This window comes from Chlorocebus sabaeus, chromosome 13 (genome assembly GCF_047675955.1).
Source record: "Chlorocebus sabaeus isolate Y175 chromosome 13, mChlSab1.0.hap1, whole genome shotgun sequence".
NCBI classification, from domain to species: domain Eukaryota; kingdom Metazoa; phylum Chordata; class Mammalia; order Primates; family Cercopithecidae; genus Chlorocebus; species Chlorocebus sabaeus.
In genome coordinates this window covers 82,847,487-82,860,802 of record NC_132916.1, presented here as the reverse complement: position 1 = coordinate 82,860,802, position 13,316 = coordinate 82,847,487, and the positions used below count along the sequence as shown (strand labels likewise).

Here is a 13,316-nt window from a genome sequence, read left to right as displayed (position 1 = left end):
CTTTTCAAAAAAACCAGCTCCTGGATTCATTGATTTTTTTATGTTTTTGTGTGTGTGTGTGTGTGTGTGTGTGTCTTTATCTCCTTCAGGTCTGCTCTGATCTTAGTTATTTCTTATCTTGGTCTCAAGACATGTCCCCCACAGCCCAACACACTGTCTGTGGCAGACTGTGACCAGGGTGCCTCTTCAGGCCTGACCTTAACTCATCCTTCCTCACTGGGTGGGGCTTCTCTGCAGGAACTCCAACAACTCCAACCAGAGGCACAGAGATGAAACCCTGATCTCCCTGGTCCTGAGCCGTAGGGGGAGAGGTGGCCAAAGTCTCCCTTTCCTCCTGGTGGTTCTGAAGAATCTGAGTAGCCCAGATCAGTGGGTTTCCCCCAGTGAGGCACACCCCTTCCACCAAGGGGCAAAGTGCTTTGTTAAATGAGTCCTGTTCCCCAAGCCACCCAACTGTGTGAGACCTTCTAACAAGTGTTGTCAAATATCCTATACAGGAGTGATTCTACTTGCAACAGGTTAGGCCCCATCAAAGTCAGATATCCAGGAAGAGGGAGCTGAAGTGAACCCCTAGCAAACCGCAGCAGTCCCACAGAAGAGGGACCTGACAATTTAAAGAAAATCAAACAAATAGAAAGCAACAACAGCATCAGCAACAAAAAATCCCACACAAAAACTCTATTCAAGTGTCAGCAGCCTCAAAGATCAAAACTAGACAAACTCATGAAAATGAGAAAGAATTAATGAAAAAATGCTGACACCCAAAAGACAAGAGTACCTCTTCTCCTCCAAATGATCACGATGTCTCTCTAGCAAGGGTGCAGAACTGGATGGAGGATGAGATGGACGAATTGACAGAGTAGGCTTCAGAAGATGGGTAATAAAAAACTACAATGATCTAAAGGAGCATGTTCTAACCCAATGCAAAGAAGCTAAGAACCTTGATAAAAGGCTAGAGGAGCTACTAACTAGAATAACTAGTTTAGAGAGAAACATAAATGACCTGATGGAGCTGAAAAAACACAGCACAGGAACTTTGTGAAGCATTCCCAAGTATCAATAGCTGAATCAACCAAGCAGAAAAAAGAATACGAGAGTTTGAAGTCTACCTTGCTGAAATAAGGAATGCAGACAAGACTAGAGAAAAAATAAGAAAGAGGAATGAACAAAGCCTCCAAGAAATATGTGACCTATTAAAAAGACCAAACCTATGATTGATTGGGGTACCTGAAGGAGACGGGGAGAATGGAAACAAGCTGGAAAACACACTTCAGGATATTATCCAGGAGAACTTTCCGAACTTAGCAAGACAGGCCACCATGCAAATTCAGGAAATACAGAGACCACTAAGATACTCCATGAGGAGATCAGCCCCAAGACACATAATCATCAGATCCTCTAAGATTGAAATGAAGGAAAAATGTTAACGGCAGACAGACACAAAGCTCAGGCCACCTTCAAAGGGAAGCCCATCAGACTAACAGCAGACTCCCAGTAGAAACTCTACAAGCCAGGAGATATTAGGGGCCAATATTTAACATTCTTAAAGAAAATAATTTTCAACCCAGATTTTCATATCAAGCCAAACCAAGCTTCATATGAATAAAGCACTAAATATGTAAAGGAAAAACTGGTACCAACTACTACAAAAACACACCAAAATATAAAGATCAATGACACTACGAAGAAACTACATGAACTAGTGTACAAAATAACTGGATAGCATCATGATAACAGGACCAAATTCACACATAACAATAGTAACCTTAAATGTAAATGGACTAAATGCTTCAATTAAAAGACACAGACTGGCAAATTGGATAAAGAGTCAAGACCCATCGGTGTGTTGTATTCAAAAGTCCCATCTCATGTGCAAAGACACACATGGCTTAAACTGAAGGGATGGAGGAAATTTTACAAGAAAATGGAAAGTAAAATCCTAATTGCAATCCTAGTATCTGACAAAACACACCTTAACAACAAACACCTTAACGCCTTAACAACACCAAACACACCTTAACAACAAAGATCAAAAAAGACAAAGAAGAGCATTACATAATGGTAAAGGGAACAATTCAATAAGAAGAGCTAACTTTTCTAAATATATATGCATCCAATACGGGACCTACCATAGACTCCCACACAATATTGGGACTTTAACAACCCACTGTCAATATTAGACAGATCAATGAGACAGAAAATTAACCAGGATATTCAGCCCTTGAACTCAGCTCTGGATCAAGTGGACCTAATAGACATCTACAGAACTCTTCACCACAGATCAATAGAATATACATTTTTCTCAGTGCCACATGACACTTATTCTAAAATTGACCACATAATTGGAAGTAAAACACTCTTCAGCAAATGCAAAAGAACCAAAATAATAAAAACAGTCTTAGACCACAGTGCAATCAAGTTAGAATTCAAGATTAAGAAACTCACTCAAAACGACATAATCACATGGAAATTGACCAATGTGCTCCTGAATGACTCCTGGGTAAATAATGGAATTAAGGCAAAAATCAAGAAGTTCTTTGAAACCAATGCGAACAAAGAAACAATGTACCAGAATCTCTGGGACACAGCTAAAGCAGTGTTAAGAGGTAAATTTATGACACTAAATGCCCACATCAGAAAGCTATAAAGACCTCAAATCAACACCCTAATATCACAATTAAAAGAGCTCAGAGAGGCAAGAGCAAACTAATTCAAAAGCTAGCAGAAAACAAGAAATAACTAAGATTAGAGCAGAATTGAAGGAGATAGAGACAGAGAAAAGCCCTCCAAAAAGTCAATGAATCCAGGAGCTGATTTTTTTTTGTTTGTTTGGAAAATTTAACAAAATAGACTGCTAGTTAGTCTAACAAAGAAGAGAGAAGAATCACATAGACACAATAAAAAAAATGATGAAGAAGATATCACCACTGACCTCACAGAAATACAAACTACCATCAGAGAATACTATAAATACCTCCATGCAAATAAGCTAGAAAATTTAGAAGAAATGGATAAATTCCTGGACACATACACCCTCTCGAGACTAAACCAGGAAGAAGTTGAATCCATGAATAGACCTATAAAAAGTTCTGAAATTGAGGCAGTAATTAATCGCCTACCAACCAAAAAAAGCAGAGGACCAGACAGATTGACAGTCGAATTCTACTGGAGGTACAAAGGCAGAGCTGGCACCATTCTGAATTATTCCAAAAAATTGAAAAGGAGGGACTCCTCCTCCCTAACATTTTATGAAGGCAGCAATATCCTGATACCAAAACCTGGCAGAGACACAACAAAGAACAGAAAACTTCAGGCCAATATTCCTCATGAACACTGATGCAAAAATCCTCAATAAAATATTGGCAAACCAAATGCAGCAGCACATCAGAAAACTTATCCGTCACAATCAAGTCGGCTTCATCCCTGGGATGCAAGACTGATTCAACATGTGCCAATCAATAAACATAATCCATCACATAAACAGAACTAAAGACAAAAACCACATGATTATGTCAATAGATTCAGAAAAGACCTTTGATAAAATTCAACATCCCTTCATGTTAAAAACTCTCAATAAACCAGATACTGATCACACATGTTTGAAAATAATAAGAGCTACTTATGACAAACCCACAGCTAATATCATATTGAATGGGCAAAAGTTTGAAGCATTCTCATTGAAAACTGGTACAAGACAAGGATGGCCTCTCTCACCACTCGTATTCAACATAGCATTAGAAGTTCTGGCAAGGGCACTCAGGCAAGAGAAAGACACACAGGTATTCAAATAGTAAGAGAGGAAGTCAAATTGTCTCTGTTTGCAGATGACAAGATTTTATATTTAGAAAACCCCGTCATCTCAGTCTAAAAACTGCTTAAACTGATAAGCAACTTCAGCAAAGCCTCAGAATACAAAATCAATGTGCAAAAATGACAAACATTCCTTTACACCAACAATAGACAAGCAGAGAACCAAATCATGAATGAACCCACATTCAGAATTGCTACAAAAAGAATAAATACCTAGGAATTCAGCTAACAAGGGATGTGAAGGACTTCTTCAACAACTACACACCACTGCTCAAAGAAATAAGAGAGGACAAAAACAAATGGCAAAGCATGCCATCCTCATGGATAGGAAGAATCAATATCCTGAAAATGGCCATACTGCCCAAAGTAATTTATAGATGCAATGCTATTCTCATTAAACTACCATAGACATTCTTCACAGAATTAGAACAAACCACATTAAATTTTATATGGAATCAAAGAAGACCCCATATAGCTAAGATATTCCTAAGCAAAAAGAACAAAGCTGGAGGCATCATGGTACCTGACTGCAAACTATCCTCCAAGGCTACAGTAACCAAAACAGCATGGTACTGGTACGAAAACAGATACATAGACCAATGGAACAGAACAGAGACCTCAGAAAAAACACCACACATCTACAACCATCTGATCTTAGACAAATCTGACAAAAGCAAGCAATAGGGAAATCATTCCCTATTCAATAAATGGTGCTGGGAAAACTGACTAGCCATATGCAGAAAACTGAAACTGGACTACACTTTCCCTACACTTCGTAAAAATTTAACGCAAGATGGATTAAAGACTGAAATGTAAACCCCCAAATTCTAAAATCCTAAGAGAAAATCTAGGCAATACCATTTAGGACACAGGCATGAGCAAAGACTTCATGATGAAAACATCAAAAGCAAATGCAACACAAGTCAAAATTGACAAATGGATCCAATTAAACTAAAGAGCTTCTGCTCAGCAAAAGAAACTATCATCTGAATGAACAGGCAACCTAAAAATGAGAGAAAATTTGTGTAATCTACCCATCTGACAAAGGTCTGTTATCCAGAACTTACAAGAAACTTAAATTTACAAGAATAAAACGAAAAAAAACTTCTATCAAAAAGTGGGTGAAAAATATGAACAGACACTTCTCAAAAGAAGACATTTATGTGGCAAAAAAAGTATTTAAAAAAGCTCAACATCACTGACCATTAGCAAATCAAAACCACAATGAAATACCATGTCATGCTAATCAGAATGTCAATTATTAAAAAGCCAAGAAACAATATATGATGGTGAGGCTGTGGAGATATAAGAAAGCTTTTACACTGCTGATGGGAATGTAAATTAGTTCAACTATTGTGGAAGACAGTATGGCCATTCCTCAAGGACCTAAAACCAGAAATACCATTTGATCCAGGAATTCTATTCCTGGTTGTATAACCAAAGGAATATAAACCATCCTAATATAAAGATACATGCACACATATGTTTATTGCAGCACTATTTACAATAGGAAAGTCATGAAACTTACCCAAATGCCAATAAATGATAGACTGGATAAAGAAAATGTGGTACATTTGCACCATGGAATAATATGCAGCTGTAAAAAGGAATGAGATTACGGCCTTTGCAGGGACATGCATGAAGCTGGAAACCATCATCCTCAGCAAACTAACACAGGAACAGAAAACCAAACACCACATGTTCTCACTCATAAGTGGGAGTTGAACAATGAGAACGCATGGGCACAGGGAGGGGAACATCACACACCAGGGCCTGTTGGGGAGTGGTGGTAGAGGGGAGGGAGCTTAAGATGGATCAATAGGAGCAGCAAACCACTATGGCACATGTATACCTATGTAAGAAACCTGTAAGTTCTGCACATGTATCTTTGAACTTAAAAACAAACAAACAAACGAACAAAAAACTTCTTGAAAAAACTTTGGTATGAATCTTCAGAAGGTTTTATTAAATGACATTTTAAGAACCTGTGAACATTCCATTCTATTAAAGCATAACAGAGTACATAATGAATATTTAACGGCACACAGAGAATAGAATTAAAACAAACAATTTTCTTAAACAGTTTTCTTTGACTACTTATCAAGGTAGTATACTTGATAGTAGTAAACTACTTATCAAGATAGTATACAATCAAGTATACTTACTGAGATGGTATTGAGTATTTCCTGAGTATTGTCTGGAGTTAGGTTGGTAGGTAGTCAAAGAGAACTGTTTAAAAATGTTACAAAGTCACCATACTTCATTCAAGTAGCCTTAGATGCCTTTTAGAACAAGACCTCAAAAATATTTAACCCAGTCTTGAAAATCTTCTCAAGTCCAACAAACAAACTTTTAAAACCCCATTTTAAAGACTTGACAATAGAACAAGTATACATAATGCAAACACATAATTTGTATGTTTACTAATTTAATGGGTTTTCATTTATATTTGTAATTTAGAATTTATTCGCAGAAATAAAATACACATACACATAACTAAAAAAGGTAAATTTCATGACCTAGAAATGCAATCCTATGTGATAAATTAATTTGTTTTTAAAAATATAATTTACCAACTTTATCTTCTCTGACATTTTGGATTGGCAGCTATTGTTATTTAGAAAATTCATATTGCCGCGAGTTTATTTCTTGCCTCTTGAGTATGTTTAATTTGTACAAAGCTTTCATTCATGCTAGTAGCTGCCTTGGGGTCATTTTCTACTTAATCTTCTGTCACCAGATAAATTGTACAAGATTCTTATCCTTGAGTTGCAAAAGCCTAAATAAAAAGTTTCACTTTTAACCTTTTAATTTATAAAATTCCACTAAAATTTTTATTTAATTTTTATGAAAGTCCACAAAAATATCTTCTTTCTTAAGAATCAAGCACTTTTATTCAAATAAATATTCTTCAAAGTTTTTAACTCTTCTATTAGAGTTTTATTTTTATTTTTCATAATGATAATTTGATTTTCTAGGCTTTCCACATATTCTTTCTTCTGTAATATTCTCAAATGGCTTTTCTTGTCTGAAATATTTTAGCTGTTTTTGGTTGTTTACTCTTCTAAACATTTTAGATCAACTTGTCAAGTTCATCAAGCAGCCTATTTTTCATTAACATCATTTCTCCTTTCAATTGGGGGTCTTCTGTATTATTTGTTTGACATGTAAGAGTCATAGAAGATGTCATCATCATAGTTTGTGGCAGAGAAGGTAGTTTGGATCTGATATGTCTGCATATCTCCTGATGCAGTCTGTACAACCAACTGATTGCTGGACACAAGTATTTGCTGTCCATCAGAGACCTGCATATACTAGAGAATAGTTTTACCTTGCATATACTAGAGACCTATCAGAGACCTGCATATACTAGAGAATAGTTGTACCTTGCTGAGTATTGCCTGAATTTGTCATAGTTAATTATGTCTGAAGTCTCTGGACTCTAGCTGTGCCTGGACTGGCCAATGGTGAGTCTCCACTTGGGACAAAGGCAATGTACTATTCGCTGCCCTTGTGAGAGATAGGAGTGGAACAGACAGAAGCGACAGCAAAAACTCCAGGGTTTTCTTCATCTCCTTTTCTGTCCCATATATCTTCAGAAGATAGGTCTTTTAAAAATTTTCTGTAAGATGAATGCTGTGCTAGGATCCTGTAGGCTTTCCATAACGAGCCTAAGCTGTCAGATGGGTCCTGAGACTCCTCACCTTCTGATAAAGATCATACTATTGGCACATGTGGTGGGTGAATTACAGCAGACTGAGCTGTCTGGATGACATCCTGAATCTGTACTTGCTCTCCAAGAAGAGGTACCATTGTCATTAGTACAGATCATCTTAATGCCATCTGTTTAGTAACATGAGAAATATGAGCTCCCTGAACTGCTGAACCAGATTGAGATGCAGTCTCTGATGTGTTACACTTGCGAGAATCTTCCATAATCAACTCTTGGGGGTCAAGTGGGGTGAAGAGAATTAGTCTCACTTACAAGTCAACTGTCCTAGACTACCTTTTCCTTACCAATTAGGACCACCCCTGGCCTCCCCCAACCACATTTTATATTTTTGATGTCACAATTTACATTTTTTGCATTGTGCATTTTTTAAAACTTATTACAGTTATTATTATTTTTAATCATTTTGTATTTTAACCTTCATACTAAATATATGAAAGATTTATACACCATCATTAGAGTATTACAGTGTGTTGTATTTGACTGTGTATTTACTTTTACCAGTGAAATTTATATGTTCATATTTTCCTGCTACTAGTTAGCATCCTTTACTTTCAGCTTAAAGTGCTTTCTTTAGCATTTTTTGTGAGACAGGTCTGGTGGTAATAAACTCTCTCGGCTTTTATTTATCTGAAAAAGTCTTTATCTCTCCTCTATTTCTAAAGGACAGTTTTGCTACTTAAAGTATTCTTGAACGGCAGTTATTATTATTATTATTATTCAGCACTTTGAATACATAATCTCAGTCTCTCCTGGCTTATTAGGTATATACTGAGAAGTGTGCCCTTGGCGTTATTGGGGCTCCTTTATCCGTAATATGATTATTTTCTCTTGATGCTTTTAGGATTCTCTCTTTGTTCTTTATTTTATTTTATTTATTTACTTTTTAGAGATGGGGTCTTCCTCTGTTGCCCAGGCTGGAGAACAGTGATGTGTTCATGATTCATTGCAGCCTAAAACTCCTGGTCTCAAGTGATCCTTCCATCTTAACCTCCCAATAGTTGGGACTATGGGTATGTACCACTATGCTCAGCTAATTATTTTTTGTACATACAGGGGTCTCACTTTGTGGCTGAGATTGGTTGTGGACTCAAGCAATCCTCCTACCTTGACCTCCCAAAGTTCTGGGATTACATGTGTGAGCCACTGTGCCTGGACTGTTCTTGTATTTGATAGTTTAATCATAACATGTCTTCATGTAGTCTTGTTTTTATTGAATTTTACTGACGACTTTTGACCTGTACCTGGATATTTATATCTTTATCCAAATTTGGAAAATTTTCTACAATTTCTTTTAACAAGTTTTCTGGTCCTTTGTTATTTTCTTCTTTATGAAAATTTTCTGGTTTGAGTATTTGCTCTTGTGATCCTGTCTCACAAGTTGCACAAGCTTTATAGTTCTTTTTTTATTTATTTTTTCTTTTTTCTCCTCTGACAGTATATTTTGAAATAACCTGTCTTCCAGTTCACAGATTCTTTCTTCTGCTGGCTCAGTTCAGCTATTTAATACTTTCTATTGCATTTTTTCTATTTTGCTTATTGTATTTTTTAGCTTCAGAATTTAGATTTCATTTTTTAAAACAATTTTATCCTCTCTGTTCAATTTCTCATTTTGATTGCTTATTGTATTCCTGATTTTGTTGAATTGATTTTATATATTTTCTTTAAGTTCATTGAGATTCCCTTAAAGAATTGTTTTAAATTCTTTTTCAGGCAGTTTATACATCTCTGTTTTCTTAGTGCTCCTTATTGGTACTTTATTTTGTTCCTTTGATGATGTTCCCGATTGTTCTTAATCCTTATGGCTGTACATTGGTGTCAGTACATTTGGAGAAGTAAGGACTTATTCTAGTCTTTGCATATTGGTTTTATCTGGAAAAATTCATCACTAGTCAGCCTGTTCAGAAATTTTGGGCCAGGCTTCTAGTATTCTTCATGGGCCGACTTTCTGCTAGAGTCCTTGGGCAGGCTGACTGGTGCCTGGGTGAGCAGGTGCATAAGCCTGGCATCTGGGTCCATGAGATTGTGCCTGGAGCCTGGATCTACTGGGGTGGACTTGTTGACTGGGTCTATAAGGGCAGGCCAGGAGCCTGTATCCACAGGATGTAGCCTAAAGTTTGTCTCTACAGGGGTTAACTTGGTGCTAGTGTGGGCTTTGAGCCTGGTTCTGCAGGGGTAGCCCCAAAACTTTAGCCTATTGGGGTTGTTCTGGAACTGGAATCTACTGGGGTACTCCTGGACCCTGGACCCACTGGATCCTGGAGCCACTGTGACTGGCCTGGATCCTGAAGCTGTCCTGGTGCTAGGGTAGGGCTGAAGCCTAGGGCTATGTGAGCCCACCTGGCTCTATACTGGCCTGGGCCTGGGTTGGGCCTGGAGGCTGGGGCCACAGAGACTAGCCTAGAGCATGGGTCCATGGATTGTCGACTTGATGTCTAAGGCTACAAGAGCTGGCCTGATGCCGGTGAACCTAAAGCCTGGGGCTGCTGGGGTAGGCCTGGACCTGTTGTGGACCTAAAGACTGAATCTGTGTGGTCAGCCTAAAGCCTGGGGTCAGAAAGGTCAGCCTGGATTGAGAGTATGTAGGAGCTGGGCTGGTGCTGGAGTCAGACTGAAGCCCAAGGCCACTGGTGCCAGCCCAGTGCTGGGGCCTGTTCAGAGGCTAGAGCCTGCCCAGGGCCTACAGTAATGCAGACTGTTGGTGGGATGGGCTCACAGAATGAGTCTTCTGGGTAGGCCTGGAGACTGGGGCTGTGTGATCCAACCTTATGCTGGAGTGGGCCTAAAAGTTTACTCTGTGGATATAAGGCTATAGTCTAGGGCCATGGGGACTTATATGATGCTGGATTTTACTGGGAGAGTCCCAGTGTTGATCAGAGGCAAAGTCTTGTGTTTGCTTCCTTCTCCTTCACCCAAGCAGAGGGTTCTCTCTCCATGTTATACTGCCTGGGATTGGGAGGGAGAAGGATGATGCAGGTAATGTAAAACTGTCCTTCCTACTCTCTTCGGCGTCTTTTCTTATTTCTGTGCTACATTCCTGGGCTGTAGTCTCTCACCTGGATTCCTTAGTTTTTTGTGAAGGTGTTTTCAAGCACGTGTACTTATTCAAATTGATGTTTTTGCAGGTGATGAGCACTGCAAAGTCCTGTTCTACTATCTTGCTGACATCTGACTTGTAACTTATAAAATCTACACAAAAAGTGATTTGGAAAATAATGAGATAAAGATTGAGCAAATAACATTTGATTTATGAACACAAAAAGTTACTCTAAAAATATATTATTAATAACATTCTAACAGCTTGCTTTTTAAATGTCTTCCTATTTGTGATGTTTTCATTTAATTATTTAGTAATATCCCAAGGCACATCATAAATTTATTGCTGTGTTTATTCTCAACATTTGAAGGTATAAAACTGTGTTTGGAATAATCTTCTCAATAATTAAAAAATTGGGGGCTGACTTTTTGACGATTCTGCTTAGATTCTCATGTGTATGTAATGTGTCTGATTATTGGGCTATACTGGAAGTATATCAGTTATGCCATTTTTTCTTTTGCTTACATTTGCAAAATCATATTATTTTCAGTTGCATTTTCTTAGCAGAAATCTTTTGAACTACTTGTTCATATAAATAGCCAGGGAATGTGCTTAGAATATGAAAGCTTCAGTATGTAGCAATATGTTAAATATGACAGAAACTTAGGTTATCATCATCTAACCTTCTGTGTTAAAGAACTCACATTCACTCTGACTTTAAAACCTGGCTGGGTTATAAGTCAATCAATATTATAATATTAATGAGAGTTAATATAGCCTAATTGTATAGATAAAAAATGTAAGTCCTCTAATATTTTCTTTTCCATTTCAATGACTCTAATCATCTTGTGCAATCCCAGATGAAAACACCTTGTTTTATAGACTACCATTATTTATGTGAATGACTTAACTGGAGACATATGAAGTGTGATCATGAAATTTGCAGATGACACTAAATAGGATGGACAATTAGCATGCTAGATGAAGTTTTAATTCAGTCCCAATTCAAGCACAAAATTTCTCAAGATGATTGGGAACAGGAGGGTACAGGTAGAATCTGCCAGTTACCAGTGGTTCGTGGTTCAGTTATTAATGATGTTGAATATGGGCACGGGGGAAGATAAATCTCAGAAAGGAATTTATTGGGAATGTGGGGTGACAGGTTAAATTAGTAAATACCTGCAATGATAGACGTTCCTACTGATATTGAGATATTAAGTATGTAAGAGGTAGATACTCTACTGTGTATTTAAAGAGGTCTAGTTTGTTTTGCTATGTGAGTAGGAGCCATTCACAATGCTTTTGTACATCTAAGCTATTTATTCGATGGTGTAAGCCTTATGATGTAATCAAATTGCCTTGAGCTATATTAGGTCTTACCCATGTAAATGAGCCTCCTCTCTTTAGGTACAACTTTTCTTTCTTCCTAAAGACATGAACAGTAATTTCAAAAAGCTAAAGTTGTTTATGCTGGGAAAGAAATGTGAGAAAACACCATATGGTCTTAAAATATGTGAAAGACTCTAGAGCAGAAAAGGGAATATGCATAACATGAAAATTTCCAGAGGGTAGAACTAAAATCAATGAGAGGAAATTATTATTTAAGCAAACATAAGAGAAAAAATATTTTTGTAACACTGATGGAACTACCTAAAAAAAATTGTGCTCTGTCCTGTCTTGTAAGGTAGAGTGTTGAAGTAGAGAGAATGGTCGCTTGATCACAGACTTCATGTAATAATTCATGCCATAGTGTGTGGAATAAATTTACTCATCATTACGAGATTTTCCTGCTGTAAGATTCTGTGATTCTACAAATCAATTTATACTTGAGAAAACTTTATTTTTATATTTGCCTTCTGGAATTCCTCATTAACTTGTTATATGTTTAAAAGAGAAACAAAAAAGAATTCAAACTATATTACCATATGCATTAATTAAATCTTTTCTTTAATAGCATATAAATAATTTACACAAAAATGTTTTATTTTACTGGGTTTAATTCTACACTCTCTCTACCACCTAAAGAAACACACATGAATCTCTCTCTGAACACTGAAATAAACCTACATTACTAAGTACAAAGTTTCTGTTTCAGTGAAAATTTACGAAGTGCACTTTAAATTTATAATTGTTTCAGAAGAGGCTTAACATTTGGTTGTTTTCAGACTTTTTTTCCTTCTTGGAGTTAATCTTGGGTAATCTGAAGAATTTACCACAGCCAAATTCATTAGAATCTGCTTTCCTTAACTCATTAAATGACCTTTAGAAAGTAATTTATCAACTGTATATATAGTTCAGTGTCTCCCTCCATGTAAGTTCTATTTTCTGCTAAATATAGGAATTTAGACTAACTCTTCAAGATATCACTAGAATCAACTCTTAATGACATCACTGAAAAATTACAGCTTCTAGTACATTCACTTCTATTCATTCTGTAAGCAAGCAGCAAGTTTTTCAGTAGCAGAGCTTTGTTCTTGCTCTATGGGAATATTTATATTCTACAAACGTTTATGTTCTATTTTAGGTACTGTTTGAGTACTATCAGGTTTTCTTTCTCAATAATTCTATTGCATACTTTTCCTCAAGGCCTACTTGTTTTGTCCAATTTTTTTTCAAATTAGAAAATTTCAAACTCAATAATTAAATTTGACGGGTTCATTTTACTGGTAATTTTCTATTTAATAATAGTAACATTTCTGTGTTTATTTTTGTTTTTCATGTCATTAATATCAAATCCAT

General features: G+C 36.8%; 1 pseudogene; it reads right to left on the bottom strand.

Moving 5' to 3' along the window:
• Window positions 1-6,692: 6,692 nt before the first annotated feature.
• Window positions 6,693-7,746, bottom strand: LOC119625173 (cyclic AMP-dependent transcription factor ATF-1-like; annotated as a pseudogene).
• Window positions 7,747-13,316: the final 5,570 nt, after the last annotated feature.